The sequence below is a fragment of the Natrix helvetica genome (assembly GCF_964273705.1).
Source record: "Natrix helvetica genome assembly, chromosome: 4".
In the NCBI taxonomy this organism is placed as follows: domain Eukaryota; kingdom Metazoa; phylum Chordata; class Lepidosauria; order Squamata; family Natricidae; genus Natrix; species Natrix helvetica.
Window position 1 is genome coordinate 105,878,068 of NC_138550.1, and position 10,478 is coordinate 105,888,545.

The following is a 10,478-nucleotide window of genomic DNA, read 5'->3' on the forward strand; positions in this document are numbered from 1 at the left end:
CAGCAGTCCTTAAAAAAGTTTTAATATAATAAAATATTATTTTAGCATCAGTAGGACTGAACTTGCATATCTATAGCCTACTCCCACAGACTATCTAAAATTGTAACAAAACATAGCTTGAATCTGCAATTCTTGCTCAAATGTTTTTTAATCTGGTGCAAATAATTTTTTTAAAGTCCCCCCAGTTTTCTTGGCAACGTTTTTCAGAAATGGTTTTGCCCCTGCCTCCTTCCTAGAGCTAAGAGAAAGTGACTACACTAAGGTTACCCAGTTTCTAGCCTGGTATCAAATTGCCTCTCTGCTCGAAGATAGAAAACAATACTATTTCTACAACAAAATGATATATATTGGGTATATATTTTATTTAATGTACTTTACTTTAGACTATTAGACACAATAATTTGGCCAAAAATCTGCCTAAGACAAACATTTGAAATCATCAGCAGAAGCAATCATCTTGATTACTTTACTGTAAACAAACTAAACAAAAATCTCAACTGAGAAATGTCCATATAACATCACTCCAAATTTAAGACCCTATAAACTTAATCTGCTTAATGCAAAGCTATGTCTCTTCTTCAGTTTTTGATTTCTTCATTGACAGTTGGCCTTGATGACAAATAATTGAAATCCTTCCCCTCCAAAAGGCAACAAACAAATCTGATCAATTTTCACTTCAACTTCAAAAAGATTTCAGAGTAGCTGAAAGCAAAACAAAAATTGATTCACGTGCAGATATGATTCTGGATTCTCATGCAAAATGACTTCCATAATGGATATGACTTATCGCAAAACTCCTACACACTTGAAGGAAAACGAATTACAAATAGTGCCCAACTTAGGACTGCTTAATCACTCTTTGGAGTTGCAATAGCCTCTGAAAGAAGGTGCTTTGCAGCCAACATTTGGCTATTATAAAATGTAGCTCAACCACTGCATTTCATGCACTTGGTAACCATCTAACATTTATGATAGGTTACAACATCCAGTGGTCATGTGACCATAATTTGCAATGTCTTTTGCTAGTTTGTGGTGAGTTTTGCCAGTTTCTAGTTAAAAAAGGCCACCTGGATTCAGACTTGCAACCACATGATTCACTTAACGACCAGTGTAAAAACAGTTGTAAAAATCAGGTCATGTGGGTGCCTTGACTTAAAGCCATCATAACTTATGACCAAAATTACAGTCCCACTTGTGGTTGTAATTCGAGGACTAATTGCTATCTACAACGCACTCATCACCCCAGATTACCTTTGCCTTTTTCTTGGCAAAAACCCAAATTTTTGTTCCAAATCAACTAATGTTCCAAATCATGTATAGAACTGCATGCAGATATTACTCTAAGAATATTTGTGAGGCATTTTTGTAAATATAAATGATGTTAAGAGGTTGATGCTTTTGCCTTGCAACGTGCCAATTTCTTACTTCTCATTTATTTTAATTAAAAAGATTATTTTTAGAAAATAGGCAAAAAAAATTGTCAGACAAAAAAGATTACTACCAACATTATACAAGACCTAAAGAATGTAATAACTGTCTTTGTTGATGATGCTACGGAACCATCTGGTTCTGAATCTTGACTCCAATGGCGACTCGTTACATGGTGTGGATTATCATCATAACAGTGAAAATCAACTACTCTACACAATCTTTAATGCCTCCTGAAAAGGGAGCTTCCTAAAGGATTGAGAGAATAGCAGCCACTTGCAGAATGGTACAAAACCATCTCTGTAGAAACCCATGCCTCACATCAGCTAGGCGCATCTGTCAGAAGCTGAGGAAAAACGAAAGATAAGTTGCAAGCAGTAGTGACCAGGAGTCAAGGTTCCTGAGTATGGCTGGGTGGGGAGCACGTGGAATGTGTCCAGGGTTTACATGTGCCCGAGTTGGTTGAGGCTCTCACACGTGGCTGAGAAGAGGTGTTCTCTCAAATAACCTGCTCCCAGGCCATGCAGACTTTTAAAGGTCAAAACCAGCACCTGGAGTTGGATCCACAAACCATTCTGGTAACCATTAATTGTGTGCAGTCCTCAAGCACACATAACTGCCCGCACCGCCAAAGTTTGCACCAGCTGAAGCTTCCAGATATCTTTCAAGGGAAGCCTCATGTAGAGTTTTTACAGTAGCCTCTTCAACAGAGTCTAATCCAGGTGGTGACTGGGACATACGCGACTGTGAATAGAGTTTCCCAATTTAGGAATGGGCACATAACATGAAGCTATGGAAAAGGTCCTTCTGGCCATGATTGTCACGTGCTCTTTGAGCGGGAGTTGCAAGTCCAGAAAAACCCCAAATTAGGTACTGGGTTGGTAAGGTAGTGTGACTCTATTCAGACCAAAGTTGGTAAAAACCCCGTTACAGAAGGTCCTGAACCCCAAAGCCATTCAGTTTTACCAGGGTTGAATTGAAGAGTGTTGTTCCCCATTCAGACCCTACAGCTTCCAGGCACCAAGAAAGGACATCAACAGTATCACTTTCATCGGGGGCTGAGCTATGCAACTGATTTCACCCAAAATCTTCATGTAGAAGTTAAACAAGAATGGAGGAAAATATTGAACCTTCCAGCATCCCACACTCTGAGTAGGAAGTTTTGCTCTCAATCAACATGAATGGAATCAAGTGGGTATACTTCAGGGATGAGTAACACATGGCCTATGCAACTCCCTAACTCTGCTACCACATTGTATTTTATTTTTGATAGGATTTCCCTCCATGAATAAACATAGCAATGGGAGTAGAAACCTCTTGGAAACACGCTGTCCCCATTTCTGTTCACAGACACTCAAAATGGTAATTTTGAATATTTTTTAAAGATTTGGGGGCATTTCAACAGTGGAGTTGAGAGCAAAATAGATGTGTTTCTCATCTCTTCTAATGTCATTTTATCACCAGTGTCTCAATTGTCTTTCAAAACACCAAGATTCTGAGTTCCAGTCCTCAAATATTTTCCTTTTTTGGGGTGCTGTAATTGAGGGGGGGAAATTCTCTGTGGGAAAAGTCTTGCAGTAGAAATCATCCGCTTTGATGAACTACATTATCATAAAACATTTGTGAATTTCTGATTACAAATTTTTCTTGTGATTTTTTTCAATCACAAACTTCATAGTTAATGTAGTACTACAGAGACACAGTACTACATGTACTACAGAACAGCGTTCCGTGCACCTTCGGTATTTAGTCATGCCGGCCACATGACCACAGAGACATCTTCGGACAGCGCTGGCTCTTCGGCTTTGAAATGGAGATGAGCACTGCCCCCTAGAGTCGGGAACAACCACCACATATGTGCGAGGGGAACATTTACCTTTACGGAGACAATACACTGAATTTGTTATTTTTCATATTGTTAATATTTTATCTAAACTGCAAGAACATTTAATTTCCATATACAGGTGAAACTCGAAAAATTAGATATTCTAATTTTTCGAGTTTCACCTGTAATCTATGCATAACTGACAAATCCATTGCTGAAAAATCCTGAATATTAAAATCCAAATTACATAAAACACATTCTATCATCCAATTAAAATTTCATTTTAACACCCCCCCCCCCCAAATCCCTCTTTCCTTGTACATCCAATATACATGTTTTCCTTTGGTCTATTTCCATGTACTTTTTGGGGGGGCCTACACAATCTTTTTCTTCTTTCACAATGATGCTCTAGGAAAGCTTTACCCAGCCTAATACCTTGTAAGTTACAACTGATCATGACTGGGCCAGAGGCTACTGAAAGCTTTTCTCTGTCTTCACATGAGTGGATTAAATTGGTTATTTCCATAACTATAATAGAGTGTACATTGGCTAAAAATACATTGCAAGTTTAAAAATAGCATTCTTCCACCTTCTATGCCACATTAAAAGTATACACAAGTGACTTCTTTAGGTTAAAAGCTGTTCTTAGCTTTTGAAATTGCTGTTTGTCATTAAGTACTAGACTCCAGACTTCTAAGGCAAGCAGCTTTAATTGCTTAACAAAGACAACTGTGCATTAGAGAGAATTATCCTGCAATAAAAAATAAGCCTTAAATTATGGGATTCATATTTAATGGCTGGTCATTCATCCCGCTGGGATCAAAAGCAAACCCAATAGATCTTCTCAGTTCATCTTGTCATGAGCCTCTCGTTTATCTATCCCAAAACGCTTTTAAGATCTGAGGCAATCCATGAGTTATACAGGACTGTTAGCAGAATGCAAATTCCTAGGATATGTTGTGGCAGGCATTTTTTGTCTTATTCAGCTTTCCTAGCATATTCTAATATGCTGTTTTCTCAATGAGGAACTGAAGAGCTTGCTAGACGTTCTTCTTGCAATAACCTCATTCAGTATTAAAAGTGGCATGTCCATTAATGAATGTGATGATTCTCTTTAGGGTGGAGTAACAGCCATAAGATGATACTATATATGTACTCGGCTTTATTGCATTAGGAAAGGGAACATAAGTAAAGGTATGGCATTTCACAGTGCAACCTTGAGGAGTAACGGAGCCAGAAAGTTGCCTGCTGTTACACACACTTTTCTCTCCCAGGGAAGTCAAAAAATTAAACTGTACTTCAGAAAAAAAGTAAAATATCAGCCTTTTAAAATCCATTCCATGCTAAATAAGTAAATATGAAAGCCAAGTGCTCTCCAACAGTTGTGTTCAACTACAATTCTCCTATCATTACCTGGGAAAGCCTAAAATTAACATTTAGAAATTAGTGTTCCTGAAAATTCTGTTTCATTGTCCTCACACTGAAAGTTGTTCCCATTGCTGAGTGTTTCCCTCCCATCTGTGAGCAGGAGGAACAGACTGGTTCTCTTCTGCCTTATAGCCAGAGAAGAGTTGCTCTTTTCCTGTAATGGAAAGGCCACCCTTTTTCTATCTCAACTTTACCAGCCAGCCCTTCAGTGACTGGCAATACTTTTAGTAGTTTTCTAGACACATATTTTCACCCATCTTCCGAGGCTGCCCATTCATCTGGTACAACTCTAATCATAATGATCAGTTCCAAAAGTTTGAGGATGTGGTAGGAAAAGTGGAAGAGGAGGTTCCTGAGTTGCCAAATCTTTGATTTAGACCTTCTGCTCAGATAGGTAGACCATGTCAGATAGTTAAATGTATCATGAAATAACTGGCAATTGAAACAATAGTTGGCAGGGCCAATAGGACGACTGTACAAACATTTTCTCCTATTTCACCTTGTCACTCCCTCATATATCAAATCTGTTTTCCCCCAAAAAAGCACTACATGGTTGTTCAAAAAGCAAACTGAACAATTGGGCAGACCTGGATATTCAAATTAGGGATCAACTCAACTATTGTGTACAGTATGATGAAACAAACTCTTCCAAAGCAGAACCATCTTGGAAGAGAGTGCCCAAGGACCAGAGTAAAGAATACACTTGCATCCGTCTAAAGTGGTCAACAGAAACTAACCTGATCTCAGTCTCACTCCCACCCCAAAATTATCTCACAGTGCCACCCCAAAAAAAGGTTAGTGAAGCACATTAGACTGTACCTACGGTAAAACCGCTACCGCTTGTTGGCTGCCTTATGAAGAAAGCACTGTCTTTAACATTGAACAGCCTCCTTCATGATGGGTTGAGACAAACGGAAGACAACAACATGGATACATGTAGCAAAATGTGTAAATTGCTGAGGCATGTCGATGTCATAGTTAGGCACAAGTGGTCAAGGTGCTGAGACATTGGTGAATGGCATAATAATGCTCATTTCCAGTGAATACTGACTTAGTTGCACTTGGCCTAGATTACCTATATTACATGCTATATTGATCAGCCAAAAAAATAGGAATGATTTTTTTTAACATGTCACTGAAAGAATGTTTAACTTATTGCTCCCTTTCCATGCCAATGTCCCCTAAATTGAGACATTTATAATGATGAATGCTAAAGCTTTTTGGAATAATCAGTCAGAATCCCCAACACGAATAACACGCAAAAAGAACATCTTGGTAATACAATAATAGTAATGAGAAAAGCTAAGGAAGAATGAAGGAATTTTATATACCCATACCAAACTCATTCATAGTTAAGGACCTGACCCTTCATTCCATACAAAGTTGATAATTCTGAATTTAAAGAGAACAAAAGTGAAGCTTTTTAGAAACTTAAATTTTGTACATATACTGGGAATGTCTTCATGGTAGAGTTTTATTTTCATAGTTTATAATGTGGGATTTTTACACTTGACATTTAAGCTACGTTGGGAAGATAATTATCCAATAATTTTGCAAGCAGTTTTTGTTCCCAAATTGGAAAAATTATGCCATATGGAGGAATTAAAATTTGATTCTAATTTCTGAGTACTATCTACAAATATCTATCTTTAAATGTGTACTCCTGCTGCTAGTCTATGACCTGTTTGGCATAGAAATAATTCTTTACAATATATACATTCACTTAGATTGTGTATTATTATTAGCTTTTCTAAAGAAAGAACAAGACATTTTTCTTTCAGAAGGTCTTTTGTGACTGGGAAATTATTTCATTGTTGCTATGATTTTTATTAGAGGTGCTCCATAGGTGAAATCCTTTTCAAACTGTTTTGCAAACCATATTTCCTTTTTAAACATAAAATGTATTCATTTAAAATATTAATATTCTACCTCAAGGATCAGTGACCTTTGCATTTACTTGCTTTTTTATTCCAACTAAGTATCAAATATGACTCTATAACTGTGATGGCGAACCTATGGCACATGTGCCAAAGGTGGCACACCGAGCCCTCTCTGTGGGCACGCAAGCCATCGCCCAGGTCAGCTCCACCATGCATGTATGTGCACTTCCCGACGGCCAACTGATTTTCAGGTCTCTGCTGCACACGTGGGAGACACATGCGCATGTGTGAGGGTGGGGGAGTTGCACACACATGTATGGGGGTGTGAAGGGAGCATAGGGGATGTGCAGCGCCCCACCGCAACCCATTTTTGGTCCCAGGAGGCTTCAGGGAGGCCTGCTAGGCCCAAAATGGGGTGTGGGGAGGTCATGCACATGCACAGGGAGAGCATAGGGGGTCGTCTGCATGTGCGGGGGAGTGCATGGGGGTTGTGTGCACATGCACAGGGGGCGCATTGCATTATGGGTGTGGGCACACACGCATTGCATTATGGATGTGGGCATGCATTCGTGTGCTGGCTTGTGTGCGCGATTTTGGCACATGAGGAGAAAAAGGTCTCTGCTCTATAACATACAAAGGGTGCAATCTTATATATACATGTACCTATGAGTTATTCAGCACAGCACTGAATTTGGTTTGGCTTGACTATGAAATATTGTGAAAGAATAGTTCCATGTGCCAGAGATTGTGATTCATGAATAAGGTAATGAAAGGAGAACACAATTTTCACTAATTTTTTCTACCCTAAACAGCCCACTGCATTATCCAAATAATTCCCAATATTTGAGACAAGCTTGTGGTGGTTTAGAGAGCTGTAGGAAATCAAATAATGAACTAATATTAATTTACCCCATAGCTCAACTTCCATCAATAATATATTATTTAGGACTCTCAGATGATGTGATATGTATTTACACTAAGAATTTATGCTGATATTCTTTTCATGGTATTTTGATTTGTAGATGTCTCTTCCAAATAAATCCATGTATATTTTAAATGCATAAGATACTATAGGAATAAACTAGAAACCATAACTGTAATAAAATACCATTGCTGTGTCACTGAGTAAGTATAATAATGGATAAAGTATCTAATAAATCTGAATAGATTTGGGTTCAAGTGCCTGCTAAGCCATGAAATTCTTTGGAAGAGTTGGAGCCAGTTTATATGCATCCAACTTCATCATAGAAATTCAAATGCTTTTCATACAAATTATTTAAATACCTTTTCTCCTTTAACAGTCCAACAAGACATTCAAAGTGGAAAGTTATTTCGTGTTACTGCAAATATTTTTTCCTATATTAAAAATGAAATTATATTGATTTCTAAAATTTGGGACACTTTTACATTACTGTGTGATTAAAATAGAAAACAACATACATTTTTAAAAAACCAAGGAAAGAGTGTTATTATAGTAAAGTACCTATTCTTTGAATGAAGTCAAGTTTTTGGGGAGGTAATTTTAATCTCATTTCTGAAACTGAAACTAAATTTAATTTCAATAATTTTGTATCAGATAAGGGAATATTATTAACAAAGACAAACATTTAAGGAGAAATGTTAGGATGATACTGGCACTTTTTACATAGGAGTTTCATAAGATAAGTTATTTCACGAGAAGCTGTTTTAAGTTAAAAACTTCCTTAACTTGATTAGGACTTGATAAAGACCATACAGCTATAAATAACAAACATGAAATACTACACATTCTGAACCTGAATAAGAAACTGACTTTCATGCTTCCACATCTATAAACATCAGGTCTTATTGTTAGAAAGAGATCAGGCATTATTTATCACTTAAATTGTAAACAAAAGTTTATTATTAGGCATCAAGAACTTCACGGTATGCAATAGATCTCCTACAGAGATGGAAGCTTAAATTGCAACACTGTACATAGTACAATGAACATAACTTATGCTTCCTGAAAATATCATCTATAAACACTATAACATATAAAATATTTGGGTATCTTTTTATTTATTTAAAGAAGTAAAGCTTGCTTACTGATTTGTTCTAAAGTTCATATATTTTACTTAGCGTATGTTTAAGATAAAATAGCATTAAATACAGAGGTTCGTTTAAAAAGGAAAAAATAGTATTAGAATGCTCTAGACATGTATATGAACCTCCGATCAGTTATAGTATGCATCCTTCCAAAAAAGTGAAATCCACCAATTTCTTATTAGGAAAGAGCCATTGACAAAACATTTTTAGAACTGAGCATTAATATCACAATTAATTAAATTACACTACATAATTTTTTATTTCCCTAACCCAGGTCTAGGAAAATATATTTGCATATGGATAATCTTTCAAAACAGTCAAGCTGTATCATTTTTTTAATGTTATTGACTAGTGGTCCGAATAGCTATTATTACTCCAGCAGCAGGATCTAGTTGGTATTTTACTCTGTGCCTCAAAACATTACTGTAATTGATGCTCCCATATCCAAATTATAGTGCCATAGACTTACTATGCCACACATTACAATTATAATTGCACATATTTTGCTCTGGCAAATGAAAAGATAGTTTAATAAAATAGGAACTGGTGTTTCCACAAAATGGAAAACTAAATTATTCCACTTTTTTCCCTTATGTATTTCTATAGTCTGCTTTACAAAGTGGGAGTACAAATACAGCAATTAACAGTTGAGACGTGCTCTTCTGAAGTTTGCTTTGCTCCTGCTTAATGGAATATAGAAGTTAATGGGAAGAGACACTTGCCCAAAATACGACGTGAGAGTTCAAAGGATGCAAGCCATTTACTTAATGGAGGAATTTATGAGAAGAGGGATGGAGGAAAGCGGATGAAGTGCCCGCAACCCTATTTACCAAGGAAACGGTCACATTTCTAACCCTGTTGCTATAGGAAGAAGCCATAAGTTCGAGGCTTCACAAGTTAAAACCACCTCGAGGCGGTTTAACCCTCTTCTCTGCAGCCACCATACACAGCTGCCCTACAAGCAGGTGCATAACGGGCGCGCAAATGGAAGAGCGTTTTGCTAAGGGAATTCGCGCTTCACGCTGCAATCCTATCCTATCCCTACGTACTTTCTCTGACTCGTAACTTGCTCAATAAGCTTACGCGTGCATAAAGTTGGGGCTGCGTTCAGCTCCACGGCCCCGATTCTTCCGCTCAGGTGGATCCACTTGCGGTCTCCACCCAAACTTTCCCCTTGTTCACCCCTAGTTTTCTATTCATCCTTGCCTTCCGCCGCCCTCGAGAGCTCGCTTGCATTTGCCGGGGAGCCTCAAAACCCACCTCGGAGTTTCTCTTTGGTGCCGCGGATGGAAGGCAAGGGGTCGCAGGGAAGACTCGGCGCCTTTCCCTCTTCCCCGATGCTTCAGCTCCGGAGACTGGGCGGCGCGCTTGCACCAAAGCGCTTCCTTCCCGCTCGCTTCCCCCAAAACAGAAGCTCCTGAGTGCTACGCGCAGCAGCCGCGAAATGAGGCGGGTGGGAAGAATCCCGCCCCGCTCAGCCTGGCCTCAGGCACCGCCTTCTGCGCCCCCTCACGCCGCCAAACCCCCAGAAGAAGAAGAAAAAAACCCGCAGCGGGTTTGGCTCTTCTTCGGGTTGGCCTTTCTTTAGCCTCAGAGAAGTACCTGAGCCCCACCTTTGGGTGCGAAGGGGTCGAGGGCCGCCTCAGGGACCGCCAAGTCTCGGCTAGCTTGGAGGCGAAAGAGCGGGGCGTTGTGGAGGTGGCCCGGGCCCACCCTGAACTTTCGGGGCATGAGATAGATAAAGCAACCTAACACTTTTCTTCCCTCGCGACCTTTAATTCGGACCGGATTCTTTTGTGTGTCCCCGTCCCCCCCTTCACTTCATAAAGGTGAACGGCTTTTTTGTTCAT

General features: G+C 38.9%; 1 protein-coding gene across 1 annotated transcript in view; it reads right to left on the reverse strand.

The window, feature by feature from the left end:
- KCNG2 (potassium voltage-gated channel modifier subfamily G member 2) overlaps window positions 1–9,956 on the reverse strand; it is a 59,304-nt gene extending 49,348 nt beyond the window's left edge. The window contains exon 1 of the mRNA XM_081950272.1: window positions 9,889–9,956. The gene's annotated coding sequence lies outside the window, so the exon portion shown is untranslated. The remainder of the gene's footprint in view (window positions 1–9,888) is intronic.
- Window positions 9,957–10,478: the final 522 nt, after the last annotated feature.